Source organism: Prionailurus viverrinus, chromosome A2 (assembly GCF_022837055.1).
Source record: "Prionailurus viverrinus isolate Anna chromosome A2, UM_Priviv_1.0, whole genome shotgun sequence".
Taxonomy (NCBI): Eukaryota; Metazoa; Chordata; class Mammalia; order Carnivora; family Felidae; genus Prionailurus; species Prionailurus viverrinus.
The window spans coordinates 127,545,126-127,564,849 of record NC_062562.1 but is presented as its reverse complement, the minus strand read 5'-3'; positions in this window follow the sequence as shown (position 1 = coordinate 127,564,849).

Below are 19,724 nucleotides of genomic sequence, written 5' to 3'. Positions count from 1 at the left end.
TGCCTTCAGGTCACTGCTCTTTACCATCATCAAGATGTGCAATTACAGACTGACTTGAGTTGAGATGACATGGTCCAGAGCCCTCCATAAATTGCAGGGGAAAAAAAGTCCTTTAGAATCCATAGTAATTCACAGGCGATTATGCTTCCCATCAGAACACTCACACCTGACTGTCAAGTAGATGCTTCCTTTGTCATTAAGCGTTAATGACGTTAACCCACCTGTCCTTCCTGTCAGGCACACTTATTGATCCAGCCATCATCATGATAAAATGATAAATATTAGGTAAAAGAAAGTAGACAGAGTCATACTATTTTTACTTTGAAGTTACCAGATCTGTCCTTGAAAGGGGAATTCTTTGGATCAAGGTATCTGAGGTCCTGACTCCAGGTTTAAGAGACTGATCTGTCCTAGAACGCTTGCTGGGAAGAACCAGCCCCTGTCTTTTTTGGCACTCTTGCTTTGGTACATTAAATAGAAACTAACCCTTTCTCGACTATGAAGAGAGCATTCTCCTAACTCTCCTTAGACCTTCTTCCTCTGCGGATGGATGAGATCCAGAGTATGACATCATTTTTTTCATTTTGCAACAATATGAAGCAGGGTTGCTGTCAATATTTGGACAGCTCATCTTGTGTGTCTTGACTGACAACGCTTCCCACACAGCAAGCCTTCCCCTCCAGCTCAGCCCCTGCGGCCCCAGGTTTCCAAGCCTGGATGGATGAATTGGCCAAAGCCAGGGAGGGGTAAAGTAGGAAGCCCAATTTTATCATCAGGTCTACACCGCATTCCCCAGTTCAGCTTTACCTGCAATAAAACTGGTCATTGCTGATATTTTAATTCCTGTCTAATTTTTTATTTAGAACCTAAAGCAGGAAGGATAATTAATTGGCCCCCTCAGACTCAACTACTTATAAGGGTAGAAAAACCTAACAGTCATTGCAAAGGAAAAGTACCAGACTAATGTTTCTTGAGTCTATTTGCAAATCCATCCTAAGCCATCTTCCAATTCTCAAATAAAGCATGTCCTACCACCTGCTCTTACAATGAACTCAGCAGGTATTCCAATGACATACATTCCTTTCATCCATTTTGTTATAGTTATGCGATATTTTACAATTAATACAAACCTTTAGCTTGAAGGAAATGAAATATCCATACCCTAATAAAAAAAAGTGCTTAGAGCTAAGCACTAGGAATATAACAAGAATAAGATATGTAAATCTAGAGTTTGCAAAAATAAGAACGAAATCTGTAAGATCAGAAATGTATAATCAAGCTAGTCAAATACAAAACAAATAATTGCAGCACAGTGTGACAAATAGTACTATATAAATATGTACAAAGTAGAGAACTAGAAAGGAGCTTGTGCTCAACACTTTTGATAATGGGATTAAGTAAAGCAAGAAAAGAATAGATATTTGAGTCTGGTCTCAAAAGAGAGCAGATGTTCCCCATGCAAGAGACAAACACTCCAGGCAGAGCAAAGTGTACAGGGCATGGAAGCGTGAAAACCCGTGACCGTTCACAAGCCATAAGTCACTAGGTATGACTGGTATGTAGGATGCATATGGGAGAGACTACTGCAGAGGAGTGAGACACAAATCATGAAAATCATGACATAGCTTGCAGGGGACTTTTACTTGAGGGCAAGAGAGCGCAGTCAGAGGAGGGATGTTGTCAGATATACCATTCGGAAATATCGCAATGACAAAACACCCAAGTAGGGGAAAGACAGGAGCAGGAGAAATTGAAAGCAGAGATGTTAGCAAAAAGTGAATGGAAATAGTCTCAAGCCAGAACCACTGTGCCCAGACTCCAGTACAGGCGATGGCAAAGAGGAGAGCAAAGGTATTGAAGAGGCAGGATAGCTGTCTCTGAAGTCATGGAGAGAAAAGAATGCAAAGGACTCATGGGCTTCTGGAATGAATAAGCAGATAATAGAGCTGTTTGGCTTTAAAATCAGGAAGAGAGGAGGAACAGGAGATTTTAGGAAATGATAAGAAGATGAGATCATAAACTGAGTTTGTTGGACTTCTCCAAACAAAGAAAGAAAATCTTGAGACAGTCATTTAACCACTGTGAGGCTGCTTACCTCATTAATAAAATGGAAATCTCATTACTTGAGAATACTGTGGATGGGGCGGCTAGAACCATCAGTGCTAAAGAAGTAAGTCCCTCTCCCTCCCCAGGTATGGCCTCCCCTTCCCTCCCACCCCTTTCTTTCCTTTGGTGTGAGCAAACCATCTCTAGTATAGCTCAAACAAAATGACGTGTTTCCACCAATGCAGCCTGCTTTCTGAGAAAGATAAAAGAGCGAAGGAGAGAAAGGAAGGAAAAATGGAAAATTGTAACATACTTCTTGAAATAAGGATTTCTGTAACTTGCCGTAAAACCACAATTTAAAATAAATTTGGGGGAAAGGAGGTATGGTATAATCCCATATGAAAATACAGTTCTACTCTAAATTTTTCTCTTAATGTAATTACATGTTTTCTGACATCGAAATGTAAAATGAACACTTCAAGTTAAGTAGGTTTTTTTAATTCACAAAAATAATTAGAACACAGCCAGATGAAGGAAGGAAATAATTCTACCAGAAACATCATGTAAAGAGAGTTGCCAACTTGAACGCTAAATCTGAATTTCCTCCTGGAAGCTGGTGTAAATAAGGAAGCCAACTGGGATGTATAGCTCTCATGTTCTTACTAAAAGGAAAAGTTTTATTCCATCACAAGAAAACAACCTTTCCCTGGCACCAAATTTTGGAGGAGACGTGCTATCAAAAGCACTTATCCCTTCAATAGACATCTCTTAGCAGGTGCTATTTGTCTGTCTTTCTGTTTTGCAGAAGAAACGGGTTGCCCCTACAGCCCCTTGAAAGATGGAAGCAAACAGGTGCCAGAGAAGGGACCATCTGGGTGCTGGAGGGGGTTTAGGGACAAAGTGATAGAAGAATCGGAAGAGGATCCTGGTAGTAGAGCAACTGAGGAAGGGTTGGACAAAGAAAGAGGTTTGGAAAGCATGGAGTGAAGCCATGGCCAGAAGAGGTGCTGGGCAGGAGGAGCAGGGTCCAGGAATCAAATTCCACAAGACTTCCTTTGGGCACTCTCTATGCACCAAGCACGCTGCAAAGGGATATAAAAATAAATGAGAAGTAGACTCTGCCTTCAAAAAGCTCATAGCCTGAAACGGGAAAGAGAGGCAAATGAATACAATCCCTGGCTAAGAAGACCATAATGTACAATATACTGAGCAAGCACTTGAAACAGGAACTGACTGCCCCCGCCCAGAGGAAGTGAGGTCTGGCATACTTGGGGGGGGGGGGCAGGAAACCACCAGGTGATAAGGGAAAGAAGGCCAAGCTCACTCCCTACTTGTCCTTTGAACCTCACTTTGCTCATCGCTTTCCCTGGGAATTATTCCCTAGGTCCCAAAGTCAGGGCTGGGGACTCCTCTGTGCTCCCACAGACACCTCTCCTTACCCTGTCACAACTGTTTGAGGCTTTCACTGCCTTCCCCACTAGCCAGGAGTTCAGTGAAGGAGGAACCAGGCTGATTGTTCTCACCACTCTTGTCCACTACCTTAGCACAGTGCCAGGCATCTAACTGGACTCCATCAATACTTTCTGAAATAATTGATAAAGGGCATTCCCGGAAGAGGTAAGAGTGCGAGGCCCTAGAAAGAGGAAACGTGTTATGGGTGGAACAGAGATGAGCATGGGAGAGAGAACAGTGGGAGACAAGCTTGGGAAAGAGGGTGACGGACCTTGAATGGCATGCTAAGCAGCTGCAAGTGTATCCTTTTATTTTTGTAAGTTTACTTATTTATTTAGAAAGAGGGAGAAAGACAACCAGGGGGGAGGGACAGAAGAGGATCTGATGTGGGCTCTGCACTGACAGCAGAGAGCTGGACATGGGGCTCAAACTCATGAACTGAGATCATGCACTGAGCCAAAGTTGGACACTCAACCGACTGAGCCACCCAGGGGCCCCATGTAAATGTATTCTGTATGTGAGCTGGGACCACTGACATATACACGTAGGAGAATTGGCAGGACCAGATTTGCATTTTGATATCACCACACTCATACCAGCAGCAGCACAAAACACAGTTTGAAGAAGTGTGGGTCTGGAGGCAGGGCAATCAGGCAGAACCTGTGTCAGAGGTGCTTCACTTTTCAGAAGGCTGACCATGCCAGTCAGTCAAATTTCTAGGATCAGACTGACTCCCACAGAGATTATAGACATGGGCACTGTAAGAGGTGAAGTTTAACCATCCTTGCAAGGACAGAAATAAAAGGCAAAAGAATACATTTTTGAAGTCTAATGTATAAATACAAAAATAGATGTAAGACCAAATCTTCCTCAGGCTACTGGAAAAAGCAAAATTTGGACAAATTGCTAGTTATAAGATACTCTGCCTTTAAAAAAAAGATAGGGAGTAATTGAAAATACAGAGATAGATAAGATATACCAGCAAATTCAGAGTCACAGTGGTGCACATGGGGAGAGAAGATGGCAAGGAAGGAGCAAATAAATGTCAGGCAAGTAAAATAGAAGATAAAAGGCTGTGGACAATGAAAGTTATTTTGTAATTCTCTTTGACACTGGTACAATTTGCTATGTTGATGTAACTGACAAGAATGTCTAATACCAAATAAAACTGTCCTGAAATGCACAAACCAAGACTATTATAAACACAAGAGAATTGATGAACACCATACTTTATGTAGAGACCTTAAATAATGGTATTAGGCTTTAACTAAGATGATTAACTGGATTCAGTAGATATTTCAATATATATAATCTACAATAAATGTACACTATTCAGATATCTGAGGAATACGTTCAAAATTAACTGTATAGTTGTCAGCAAAGAAAATCATTATAATGTAAGGCAGAAAGTAGGTATAAAGGATTTCCGGCTCCATGACAATATAGAACACATCCTCTCCCCAAAATTACTTTAAATGCAACAAAAAACTTGAATACAATAAAAACAAGGTTAAATGTATTTACTTTAGCTTGTATTAAAGAAAGAAATCCACAGGTGCCCACGATGAAGAGAGAACTGAAATCGGAAGCAATGAGCTGTGGCTAAGGGTGTTGATGCCTTGACAATGGTGTGGGCTCTCATGTCCAGGCGGGGTTGGATACCAGGGGTCATGTGCAAGCCAGATGAGTGATGGAACTGACCTCTTCCCATAAAAGCCAGGCTCCTGAGAGAGCTCTGTTGCAGGTTAGAAGGGGAAAGAAATCTATCCATTGGTACAGGACAACATGAGATCTTGAAACCTTCCGCCTGTGACTTATGTGATTTTAGGGTTCACGTTTATACTGCTTCTATGTGTTCTAGAATGCCCACTTGAAAGACTAACATAAAACATGGCCCTGGGCTGGTCAGAGCTGGACTCCTGGCAGACATAAATGAAAAGCTCTTCTGGGTATGACCCTCTATGAGCCAAGGGGGATTTCCATAGGAAAAGCAAATGCTATTAAAAAGTTGTGCTCAGAATCAAAGGTAAAACAACACTTGGAAGCCATCCATAGTAAGTGGAAGATTATAAACTAGAAATCGATTTCCAGTTAAAATGACAATCAAGAGTGAAAAAAAAAACTAATTTTTTTTGTCACAGGCAGATGATCTCTAAGAGTGAGAAGAAAACGGAAAGTGTTGGGGGCAAATCTAACAGCAAAGGGCTGTGTAAAAGTCAATAGTAACAACTAATTCAAGGTGTATTAAAACAACATGAAATTAAAATACAGAAAAAGAATATAATATAAAATTAAAGGGCATAATGTAACTGGAAACATTTTAATCTTTTATTTTTCAGTATTTTAGGAATACTGATCATCTTTAGGCTTTAAATCAATTCTGCATATTAGAAATTGAGGATTAACTATTGAAAATATTAGAAATGAAAATGTGTGACTTCCCTATCAATAGAAGAAAAATGTAATAAAGAAAACTAAGTCAATTCAATAATAAATAACAGAAGGAGCGCCCAAAAAATGAACGCTCCAATTGAAAAATGTGAAAAGGATATCAACAGGCAATTAACAAGATATAAGGTGAATGATGAGTATAGTAATGAAAAAATATTCACCGCCATACAAAGTGAAGAAATACACATTAAAATGAGATGCCTATTTGGCCTACTACATTGGCAAATGGCTATATGATTACATGTTCTTACTCTTAATATGTAAATGAGTCAATAAGAAAAACAGAATAACCCAACACAGAATAACCCAAAAGAAATGTGGGCTAACAATGGGAGTAAGTAAACCCTTAAAGAATCATGAATAGACACTGAAAAAAGAAAAAGTTCATGGTCACAAATAATTTTAAAAGGCATATTATTAATACCTTAAGACAGAATTTTGTCAACGAAATTTTTATACATTCAACGATGACAAATGATAATGAAACAGGCTTTCACAGTCTTCCCGGAGAAAAAATTTGGCAAATATATCTACAAAGTTTTCAAAATATGACTGACTCTGACCTTGTAATTCTCATCAAACAGAGCTGCTCTGTTTGTTTTGCTTTATCTGTTTTACACGCAAAGCTGCTGTGTATGATTTTGTTTTAAGAAGGGATTCCGGTGTTTAAAAATACAACTTTAAAACCTCAGGATTAAATAATTTATGCAACATCCATTTCTACCATGGCACATGACTGGTTCTCAAAACTATATGAAGTGTTTCATTAAAAGGAAAGATGTCAATAACCACTCTTCGTCAGGAACATACAAATCAAAACCACAATGAGTTACCACCTCACACCAGTCAGAATGACTAAAATTAACAACTCAGGAAACAACAGCCGTTGGTGAGGATGTGGAGAAAAGGAAACCCTATTGCACTGTTGGTGGGAATGCAAACTGGTGCAGCCGCTCTGGAAAACACTGTGGAAGTTGTGCAAAAAAATTAAAATAGAACTACCCTATGACCCAGCAATTGCACTACTAGGAATTTATCCAAAGGATACAAAAATGCTGATTTGAAGGGGCACAGGCACCCCAATGTTTATAGCAGTATCAACAATAGCCAAATTATAGAAGAAGCCCAAATCCCATTAACTGATGAATGGATAAAGAAGATGTGGTGTATATATATACATAAATACAAACATATATACATACATACACTACTTGGCAATGAAAAAGGATGAAATCTTGCCATTTGCAGCGTTGTGGAGGGTATTATACTACACGAAATAAGTCAAGCAGAGACAGGTATATAATTTCACTCATGTGGAATTTGAGAAACTTAACAGATGAACATAGGGGAAGAGAAGGAAAAATGAGATAAAAACACAGAGGGAGGCAAATCATAAGACTCTTAAATACAGAGAACAAACTGAGGGTTGCTGGAGGGGGTGGGGGAGTGGGTTAAATGGGTGATGGGCATTAAAGAGGGAACTTTTGGGGATGAACACTGGGTGTCATATGTAAAAGATGAATCGCTGGGTTCTACTCCTGAAGCCAAGACTACACTGTATGTTAAGTAACTTGAAAATAAAAAAATAAAAAGTAAATTTAAAAAACGTTAACTAAAAAAGTAGCTTATAGAATAGTAGGAGTAGATGTATTTTATTTTATTTTATTTTTTTAATTTACATCCAAATTAGTTAGCATATAGTGCAACAATGATTTCAGGAGTATATTCCTTAAGCACCCTACCCATTTAGCCCATCCTCCTTCCCACAACCCCTCCAGTAACCCTCTGTTTGTTCTCCATATTTAAGAGTCCCTTATGTTTTGTCTCCCTCCCTGTTTTTATATTATTTTTACTTCCCTTCCCTTATGTTCATCTGTTCTGTGTCTTAAAGTCATCATATGAGTGAAGTCATATGATATTTTTCTTTCTCTGACTGACTAGTTTCGCTTAGCATAATACCCCCTAGTTCCATCCACATAGTTGCAAATGGCAAGATTTCATGCTTTTTGATTGCCGGGTAATACTCCATTGTGTGTGTGTGTGTGTGTGTGTACACACCACATTTTCTTTATCCATTCATTAGTTGATGGACATTTGGGCTCTTTCCATACTTTGGCTATTGTTGATACTGCTGCCATAAACATTGGGATGCATGTGTCCCTTTGAAACAGCATCCCTGTATCCCTTGGATAAATACCTAGTAGTGCAATTGCAGGGTTGTAGGGTAGTTCTATTTTCTAATTTTTTGAGGATCCTCCATACTGTCTTCCAGAGTGGCTGCACCAGCTTGCATTCCCACCAGAAACGCAAAAGAGATCCTCTTTCTCTCCATACTCGCCAACATCTGTCGTTGTCTGAATTGTTAATGTTAGCCATTCTGACAAGTGTAAGGTGGTATCTCATTGTGGTTTTGATTTGTATTTCCCTGATGATGAGTGATGTGGAGCATTTTTTCATGTGTCTGTCCGCCATCTGGATGTCTTCTTTGGTGAAGTGTCTATTCATGTCTTTTGTCCATTTCTTCACTGGATTTTTTGCTTTTTTGGGTGTTGAGTTTGATAAGTTCTTTATCAAAGATACTAACCCTTTATCTGATATGTCCTTTTCAAATATCTTCTCCAATTCTGTTGGTTGCCTTTTTGTTTTGCTGATTGTTTCCTTCGCTCTGCAGAAGCTTTTTATTTTGATGTGGTCCGAATAGTTCATTTTTGCTTTTGTTTCCCTTGCCTCCAGAGACATGTTTTTGTGCCAGTACCATGCTGTCTTGATGATTACAGCTTTGTAGTATAGCTTGAAGTCCGGGATTGTGATGTCTCCTGTTTTTGTTTTCTTTTTCATGATTGCTTTGGCTATTCGGGGTCTTTTCTGGTTCCATACAAATTTTAGGATGATTTGTTCTAGCTCTGTGAAGAATGCTGGTGTTATTTTGATAGGGATTGCATTGAATATGTAAATTGCTTTGGGTAGTATCGACATTTTAACAATATTTGTTCTTCCTATCCAGGAGCATGGAATCTTTTTCCATTTTTTTGTGTCTTCTTCAATTTCTTTCATAAGCTTTCTATAGTTTTCAGTGTATAGATTTTTCACCTATTTGGTTAGATTTATTCCTAGGTATTTTATGGTTTTTTGTGCAACTGTAAATGGGATCAATTCCTTGATTTCTCTTTCTGTTGCTTCATTGTTGGTGTATAGGAATGAAACCGAGTTCTGTGCATTGATTTTATATCCTGTAACTTTGCTGAATTCATGAATCAATTCAGCAGTTTTTTGGTGGAATCTTTTCGGTTTTTCATATAGAGTATCATGTCATCTGCAAAGAGTGAAAGTCTGACCTCCTCCTGGCTGATTTGGATGCCTTTTATTTCTTTGTGTTGTCTGATTGCAGAGGCTAAGACTTCCAATACTATGTCAATAACAGTGGCGAGAGTGGACATCCCTGTCTTGTTCCTGACCTTAGGAGGTAAGCTCTCATTTTTTCCCCATTGAGGATGATATTAGCATTGGGTCTTTCATATATGGCTTTTATGATCTTGAGGTATGCTCCTTCTATCCCTACTTTCTTGAGGGTTTTTATCAAGAAAGGATGCTGTATTTTGTCAAATGCCTTCTCTGCACCTATTGAGAGCATCATATGGTTCTTGTCCTTTATTTTATTGATGTGATGAATCACATTGACTGTTTTGTGGATATTGAACCAGCCCTGCATCCCAGGGATAAATCCCACTTGGTCGTGGTGAATAATTTTTTTAATGTATTGTTGGATCCGGTTGGCTAATATCTTATTGAGGATTTTTGCATCCATGTTCATCAGGGAAATTGGTCTATAGTTCTCCTGTTTAAATTTTTTTTTCAACGTTTATTTATTTTTGGGACAGAGAGAGACAGAGCATGAACAGGGGAGGGGCAGAGAGAGAGGGAGACACAGAATCGGAAACAGGCTCCAGGCTCTGAGCCATCAGCCCAGAGCCTGACGCGGGGCTCGAACTCACGGACCGCGAGATCGTGACCTGGCTGAAGTCGGACGCCCAACCGACTGTGCCACCCAGGCGCCCCTATAGTTCTCCTTTTTAGTGGGTCCTTTGTCTGGTTTTGGAATCAAGGTAATGCTGGCCTCATAGAAAGTGTTTGGAAGTTTTCCTTCCATTTCTACTTTTTGAAACAGCTTCAAGAGAATAGGTGTTAACTCCTCCTTAAATGTTTAGTAGATAGAATTCCCCTGGAAAGCCATCTGGCCCTCGACTCTTGTTTTTTGGGAGATTTTTGATTACTAATTTGATTTCCTTACTGGTTATGGGTCTGTTCAAATTTTCTATTTCTTCCTGTTTCAGTTTTTTTTAACATTTATTTATTTTTGAGACAGAGAGAGACAGAGTGCAAGTGGGGGAGGGTCAGAGAGAGGGAGACACAGAATCTGAAACAGGCTCCAGGCTCTGAGCTGTCAGCACAGAGCCAGACGCGGGGCTCAAACTCACGGACTGCGAGATCATGACCTGAGCCGAAGTCAGCCACTTAACTGACTGAGCCACCCAGGCACCCCTCTTCCTGTTTCAGTTTTGGTAGTGTATATGTTTCTAGGAATTTGTCCATTTCTTCCAGATTGCCCATTTTATTGGCATATAATTGTTCATAATATTCTCTTATTATTGTTTTTATTTCTGCTGTGTTGGTTGTGATCTCTCCTCTTTCTTGATTTTATTTATTTGGGTACTTTCCTTTTTCTTTTTGATCAAACTGACTAGTGGTTTATTAATTTTGTTAATTATTTCAAAGAACCAGCTTCTGGTTTCATTGACCTGTTCTACTGTTTTTTGTTTTTTGGTTTTTGTTTTTTGCTTTCAATAGCATTAATTTCTACTCTAATCTTTATTATTTCCTGTCTTCTGCTGCTTTTGGGTTTTATTTGCTGTTTTTTTTTCCAGCTCTTTAAGGTGTAAGGTTAGGTTGTGTATCTGAGATCTTTCTTCCTTCTATAGGAAAGCCTGGATTCCTATATACTTTCCTCTTATGACTGCCTTTGCTGCATCCCAGAGGTTTTGGGTTGTGGTGTTATCATTTTCATTGGCTTCCAAGAACTTTTCAATTTACTCTTTAACTTCTTGGTTAGCTCATTCATTCTTTAGTAGGATGTTCTTTAGTCTCCAAATATTTGTTACCTTTCCAAATTTTTTCTTGTGGTTGATTTCAAGTTTCATAGTGTTGTGGTATGAAAATATGCATGGTATGATCTCAATCTTTTTGTACTTGTTGAGGGCTGATTTGTGTCCCAGTATATGGTCTATTCTGGAGAATGTTCCATGTGCACTGGAGAAGAATGTATATTCTGCTGCTTTAGGATGAAATGTTCTGAATATGTCTGTTAAGTCCATCTGCTCCAGTGTGTCATTCAAAGCCATTGTTTCCTTGTTGATTTTTTGATTAGATGATCTGTCCATTGCTGTGAGTGGGGTGTTGAAGTCTCCTACTACTATGGTATTCTTATCAATGAGTTTCTTTATGTTTGTGATTAATTGATTTATATATTTGGGTGTTTCCACATTTGGCGATAAATGTTTACAATTGTTAGGTCTTCTTGGTAGACAGACCCCTTAATTATGATATAATGCCCTTCTTCATCTCTTGATACAGTCTTTATATTAAAGTCTAGATTGTCTGATATAAGTATGGCTACTCTGGCTTTCTTTCGTTGATCATTAGCATGATAGATGGTTCTCCATCCCCTTACTTTCAATCTGAAAGTGTCTTTAGAGAAAGTGGGTCTCTTGTAAACAGCATGTAGATGGATCTTGTTTTCTTATCCATTCTGTTACCCTGTGTGTTTTGACTGGGGCATTTAGTCCATTGATGTTTAGAGTGAGTACTGAAAGATATGAATTTATTACCATTATGTTGCTTGTAGAGTTGGGAGTTTCTGTTGGTGTTCTCTGGTCCTTTCTAGTCTTTGTTGCTTTTGGTCTTTATTTATTTGTTTTGTTTTGTTTTGTTTTCCCTTCAGGGAGTCCCCCTCAAAATTTTTTGCAGGGCTGGTTTAGTGGTCACAAAATCCTTTAATTTTTGTTTGTCTGGGAAACTTTTTATCTCTCCTTCTATTTTGAATGACAGCCTTGCTGGATAAAGAATTCTTGGCTGCATATTTTTCTGATTCAGCACATTGACTATATCCTGCCACTCCTTTTGGCCTGCCAAGTTTCTGTGGATAGGTCTACTGCAAACCTGATGTGTCTTCCCTTGTAAGTTAAAGACTTTTTTTCCCTTGTTGCTTTCATGATTCTTTCCTTGCCTGAGTATATTGTGAATTTGACTATGATATGCCTTGTTGATGGTCGTTTTTTTGTTGAATATAATGGGAGTCCTCTGTGATTCCTGAATTGTTATGGCTGTGTCTTTCCCCAGGTTAGGAAAGTTTTCCGCTATCATTTGCTCACATAACCCTCCTACCCCTATTTCTCTCTTTTCCTTTTCTGGAACCCCTATGATTCTGATGTTGTTCCTTTTTAATGAGTCACTGATTTATCTAATTCTTAAATCATGCTCTTTTGCCTTAATCTCCCTCTTTTTTTTCCTGCTTCATTACTCTCCATAAGTTTGTCCTCTATACCACTGATTCTCTGTTCTGCCTCATCCATCCTCCCGCCGTGGCCTTCATTCGAGATTGAAGCTCAGTTATAGCATTTTTATATTTCATCCTGACTAGATTTTACCTCCTTTATCTCCACAGAAAGGGATTGTAATCTATTTTCAACTCCGGCTAGTATTCCTATTATCATGATTCTAAATTCTGGTTAAGACATCTTGCTTGTATCTGTGTTGGTTAAGTCCCTGACTGTCGTTTCTTCCTGCTCTTTCTTTTGGGGTGAATTCCTTCATTTTGTCATTTTGAAGGGAGAAAAGGAACTAATGAGTTAAAGAAAAATTAAAATAAAAAAAATTAAATTTAAAAAAATATTAAAATTAAAATATTAAAAACAAACACACACAAAAAATCTAATAAATGATGCTAGATCGTAGGTTGTTTTAGTCTGAGTGTTTAAAAGGGGTTGATAGATTAGAGAAAAAAGGGGAAAGGAAAAAAAAAGAAAAAGGATATCATTTGAAAATTTGAAAAAATGAATACACTGAAGTAGACTAAAATGAAATGATGGAAGTAAATTAGAATTTGGGAAAATGTACACAAAAGTAAAAAATATAGTAGAAAAAATAAAGAAAAATATTTTAATAAAAATGAATTTTTTTTCTGTATTTAAGAAAAAGAAAAGAAACAAAAAAGAGAAAAAAGAAAAAAAGAATAGATGGACCAGCGAACAGACTGAAATATGACTGAAATTACTTTGTTTTCCCCTAGTATTCAAACTATGAACTGCTTTATAGTCCATAAACTAAGCAGGTGGAGAGATTTGTGTTTCTGAAGAGTGAGGTTGGCACAGTTTGTCGGGGCTTAGTGTAACGACTCTGTTCTCCACTATGTGGCACTGCTTAGCTTACTGGGGTGGATTGTTGTGGTGCTTGTAGGTATGTGTGTGCATGCATGGGAGCGTTGAAAATGGCATCACCCAGCTACCCAGCCTCTGGTATCAGAACTCTGTTCTCCCAGATAGGCAATCACGCACCTGTCCTTTGTCTTTGGCCTCCACCCACTCCCCGCTTTTACACAGTCTGTGACAAAGCCCCAGGCAGCACCTCCCTCCTGAGTTTTGTCTCATATGTGGCTGGTTTTCCCAAACCCTTACTTCTGAGGGGCTGTGACTTTGACCCTTTCTGCCCCTCTGCAGAGGGTCTCACTGAACAATGGTCAGGTGCCAGCCACAGCCAGGAATGCTGGCAGGACCATGCTGCTGCCAATGCCCAGAGACTGTGGCCGGGTGCCAGCCCACCCCAGAAAAAGTTCCCAATATAGTGTAGCAGCAGCACTTCCTGGATCATGGAAAATCACAACACATATCTGGCACCAGGCTTCACCCTTAATGACCTGTTCCAGCACCAGCGAATGTGGTTGTTCTCCCAGGTCCACTGGGGCCTGCCTTTGGGGGACCCACACAGCCACTACTAGGTGTCCTCCCAGCAGGGGAACCAGCTCTCCCCGTGTGGCCTGAAGAACCCCAGACTCCACTCTGCTCCTGGGGATTCGCTCTTACCACCAGAGCACCGCCAGGTATGGAGCTGCGGCGTTTCAGATTCTGCGCTCCCCCTGTTTATGGTCTTAATGGAATTTATACCCTCTCCTTTCTCCTTTCTCCATTTCTCCCTTTTCAGTTCAGTCCCTGCAGCTGTTTCCACTTTTCTACTTTCTCTCCAGCTGCTTTTTAGGGGGGTGCTTTTCCCATATTCTTCCTCCCCACCCCACCCCCCCGTCTCCATCCTCTCTCTGCCCACAAAAGCGGCTCCCTGCCTCCCTGCAGCTTCTCCCTCCCCCAGTTTACCTCTCCGTGCCATGTACCTGCTGAGTTCTGTAGTTTAGGTTGTGCAGATTGTTGTGTGAATCCTCAGATCAATTTTCTAGGTGTGCAGGATGGTTTAGTGTTGGTCTGGCTATATTTAATGGATGCGACACACACTCAAAGAAAGGTGTATTTTATTTTTAAATGTAACTGTGTATATTAAATATGCTTAGAAAAGGATTTAGAAGAATATATACCAAGGTGTTTTTAATGGTTTTCTCTATTTGGATGGAATTCTGAGGATTTGTTTGCTTGTTTGTTTATTGCCAGGTCTGTTTCAGATTCTTTTTTTTTTTTTCAACGTTTATTTATTTTGGGGACAGAGAGAGACAGAGCTTGAACGGGGGAGGGGCAGAGAGAGAGGGAGACACAGAATCGGAAACAGGCTCCAGGCTCTGAGCCATCAGCCCAGAGCCCGACGCAGGGCTCAAACTCCCGGACCGCGAGATCGTGACCTGGCTGAAGTCGGACGCTTAACCGACTGCGCCACCCAGGCGCCCCTGTTTCAGATTCTTGTAATACATATGCCCTGCCTTTGAAATAAGAAAAACTTATTTTGCTTTTTTTTAATGTTTATTTATTTAGAGAGAGAGAGCAGGAGTGGGGAAGGGACAGAAAGAGAGAGGGGGAGAGAATTCCAAGCAGGCCCCTCACAATTAGTGCAGAGCTGAACTCAGGGCTCAAACTCACAAACTATTAGATCATTACCTGAGCCAAAGTCAGACGCTTAACTGACTGAGGCACCCGGGTGCCCCTTATCTGCCTATTTGGATGATGAGATTTAATGAGTCAAGTCATATCAGTAGTCATGAATCTAACCTACCATCCAAGTGTGGGAAGACCATCATCAAGCAAGCCTGTGCTGGAAAACTATAGTGCCTAGAACCCAAATGGTTACCAAAATGCCCCCTACTGATGCAGAAAAATCTGAACAGAGCAGTCTCTGTATCTGAGTACATTGTAAGACCCCTAGTGGGTGCCTGAAACTGCAGATAGTACCGAAACCTATTTACATGAAGTTTTTTCCTAGGTGTACATACCTACGGTAAAGTTTAATTTATCAGTTAGGCACCGTAAGAGATTAACAGCAACAACTAATACTAAAATAGAACAATTATAACAATACACTGCAAAAGTTATGTGAATGTGGCCCTCTCTCTCTCAAGGTATCATATACCATACTCATCCTTCTTTTTGTAAAATGACAAAATGCCTACGTGATGAGATGAAGGGAAGTGAATGATGCAGGCAGCAGCATGAAGCTACCACTTGACCTTCTGATGATATGTCAGAAAGAGGATCATCTGCTTCAGGACCACAGTTGAGCAGGGGTGCCTGAACCCCAGAAGGTGAAACCATGGATAATGGGAGACTACTGTACATATAAGAATAAAAGAACATTCATTACCTTTACTACCTTTCATTTAACATCCTGTGTGCACCGCTTAAGGCCATATGCATACATTCAATCCATCTTCTTCATGACAACTTTTAAATATTTGAAAATATCTGAAATATTCTGAATATTTGAAAACAGCTATTATAGTCCTTGTCAGTCTTCTCCTATTTCTTTTGACCCTTCCTATGTGACATAGTGCTATAGGTTGAATGTTTGTGTCCCCTAAAATTCATATGTTAAAAACATAGTGCCCAAGGAGATGGTATTAGAAGGTAGGGCTCTGGGAAGTGATTAGGTCATGAGGGTGAAACCCTCATGAATGGGATTTGTGTCCTTATAAAAGAGACCCCAGGTTGCAACTTCACCCATTTCCTCACGTGAGGATAGAGGGAGAAATCAGTGGTCTGGAACCCAGAAAAGAGCTTTCACCAGGACCTGACCATGCTGGCACCGTGACCTTGGACTTCCAATTTTCAGAACTGTCAGAAATAAATGTCTGTTGTTATAAACCACCCAGTATGTGGTATTTTGATATAACAGCCAGAAAAGAGTAAGACACATGGATTATAGGTCACCATCAATAAATACTCTAGTTTGATGGTGTTCCACTCAAAATATGTCACCTAAAACCAAACACATTTTGGGGCACCTGGGTGGCTCAGTCAGTTAGGTGTCCGACTTCAGCTCAGGTCATGATCTCACAGTCTGTGAGTTCAAGCCCTGCATCAGGCTCTGTACTGACAGCTCAGAGCCTAGAGCCTGCTTCCGATTCTGTGTCTCCCTCTCTCTCTGCCCCTCCCCTGCTCATGCTCTGTCTCTCTCTGTCTCAAAAATGAACAAAAAAAAATATTTAAAAAATCACATTTTTCTAAATGTGTTTTGACAGTCCAGTAAGTGAGACCTTACTTAATTTGCAGAATATTTTTGCATGATTAAAACTTAAGGATGGCACAAAAACAGACACATAGACCAATGGAATAGAATAGAAACCCCAGAACTAGACCCACAAACGTATGGCCAACTCATCTTTGACAAAGCAGGAAAGAACATCCAATGGAAAAAAGACAGCCTCTTTAACAAATGGTGCTGGGAGAACTGGACAGCAACATGCAGAAGGTTGAAACTAGACCACTTTCTCACACCATTCACAAAAATAAACTCAAAATGGATAAAGGACCTAAATGTGAGACAGGAAACCATCAAAACCTTAGAGGAGAAAGCAGAAAAAGACCTCTCTGACCTCAGCCGTAGCAATCTCTTACTCGACACATCCCCAAAGGCAAGGGAATTAAAAGCAAAAGTGAATTACTGGGACCTTATGAAGATAAAAAGCTTCTGCACAGCAAAGGAAACAACCAACAAAACTAAAAGGCAACCAACGGAATGGGAAAAGATATTCACAAATGACGTATCGGACAAAGGGCTAGTATCCAAAATCTATAAAGAGCTCACCAAACTCCACACCCGAAAAACAAATAACCCAGTGAAGAAATGGGCAGAAAACATGAATAGACACTTCTCTAAAGAAGACATCCGGATGGCCAACAGGCACATGAAAAGATGTTCAGCGTCGCTCCTTATCAGGGAAATACAAATCAAAACCACACTCAGGTATCACCTCACGCCAGTCAGAGTGGCCAAAATGAACAAATCAGGAGACTATAGATGCTGGAGAGGATGTGGAGAAACGGGAACCATCTTGCACTGTTGGTGGGAATGCAAATTGGTGCAGCCGCTCTGGAAAGCAGTGTGGAGGTTCCTCAGAAAATTAAAAATAGACCTACCCTATGACCCAGCAATAGCACTGCTAGGAATTTATCCAAGGGATACAGGAGTACTGATGCATAGGGCCACTTGTACCCCAATGTTCATAGCAGCACTCTCAACAATAGCCAAATTATGGAAAGAGCCTAAATGTCCATCAAGTGATGAATGCATAAAGAAATTGTGGTTTATATACACAATGGAGTACTACGTGGCAATGAGAAAAAATGAAATATGGCCTTTTGTAGCAACGTGGATGGAATTGGAGAGTGTGATGCTAAGTGAAATAAGCCATACAGAGAAAGACAGATACCATATGGTTTCACTCTTATGTGGATCCTGAGAAACTTAACAGGAACCCATGGGGGAGGGGAAGGAAAAAAAAAAAAGAGGTTAGAATGGGAGAGAGCCAAAGCATAAGAGACTGTTAAAAACTGAGAACAAACTGAGGGTTGATGGGGGGTGGGAGGGAGGAGAGGGTGGGTGAGGGGTATTGAGGAGGGCACCTTTTGGGATGAGCACTGGGTGTTGTATGGAAACCAATTTGTCAATAAATTTCATTAAAAAAAAATAAAAATAAATAAAATAAAATAAAACTTAAGGACACCAACTTCTTTTACTTTGTTTTCTTTTCATTTGAGTTTTTTTAATATGAAATTTATTGTCAAATTGGTTTCCATACAACACCCAGTGCTCATCCCAAAAGGTGCCCTCCTCAATACCCATCACCCACCCTCTCCTCCCTCCCACCCCCCATCAACCCTCAGTTTATTCTCAGTTTTTAACAGTCTCTTATGGTTTGGCTACCTCCCTCTCTAACCTTTTTTTTTTCCTTCCCCTCCCCCATGGGTTTCTGTTAAGTTTCTCAGGATCCACATAGGAGTGAAACCATATGGTATCCGTCTTTCTCTGTATGACTTATTTCACTTAGCATAACACTTTCCAGTTCCATCCACGTTGCTACAAAAGGCCATATTTCATTCTTTCTCATTGCCAAGTAGTATTCCATTGTGTATATAAACCACAATTTCTTTATCCATTCATCAGTTGATGGACATTTAGGCTCTTTCCATAATTTGGCTATTGTTGAGAGTGCTGCTATAAACATTGGGGTACAAGTGCCCCTATGCATCAGCACTCCTGTATCCCTTGGGCAAATTCCTAGCAGTGCTATTGCAGGTAATAGGGTAGATCTATTTTTAATTTTTTGAGGAACCTCCACACTGTTTTCCAGAGTGGATGAACCAGTTTGCATTCCCATCAACAGTGCAAGAGGGTTCCTGTTTCTCCACATCCTCGCCAGCATCTTTAGTCTCCTGATTTGTTCATTTTAGCCACTGACTGGCATGAGGTGATATCTCAGTGTGGTTTTGATTTGTATTTCCCTGATGAGGAGTGATGTTGAGCATCTTTTCATTTCCCTGTTGGTCATCTGGCTGTCTTCTTTAGAGAAGTGTCTGTTCATGTTTTCTGCCCATTTCTTCACTGGATTATTTGTTTTTCAGGTGTGGAGTTTGGTGAGCTCTTTATAGATTTTGGATACTAGCCCTTTGTCCAATATGTCATTTGCAAATATCTTTTCCCATTCCGTTGGTTGCCTTTTAGTTTTGTTGATTGTTTCCTTTGCAGTGCAGAATCTTTTTATCTTCATGAGGTCCCAATAGTTCATTTTTGCTTTTAATTCCCTTGCCTTTGGAGATATGTCAAGTAAGAAACTGCTGCAGCTGAGGCCAGAGAGGTTTTTTTCCTGCTTTCTCCTCTAGGGTTTTGATGGTTTCCTGTCTCACATTCAGGTCTTTTATCAATTTTGAGTTTATTTTTGTGAATATTGTAAGAGAGTGGTCTACTTTCATTCTTCTGCATGATGCTGTCCAGTTCTCCTAGCACCATTTGTTAAAGAGACTGTCTTTTTTCCGTTGGATATTCTTTCCTGCTTTGTCAAAGATTAGTTGGCCATACTTTTGTGCGTCTAATTCTGGAGTCTCTATTCTATTCCATTGGTCTATGTGTCTGTTTTTGTGCCAATGCCATGCTGGCTTGATGATTACAGCTTTGTAGTAGAGCCTAAAGTCTGGGATTGTGATGCCTCCCGCTTTGGTCTTCTTCTTCAAAATTTGGCTATTCGGGGCCTTTTGTGGTTCCATATGAATTTTAGGATTGCTTGTTCTAGTTTCGAG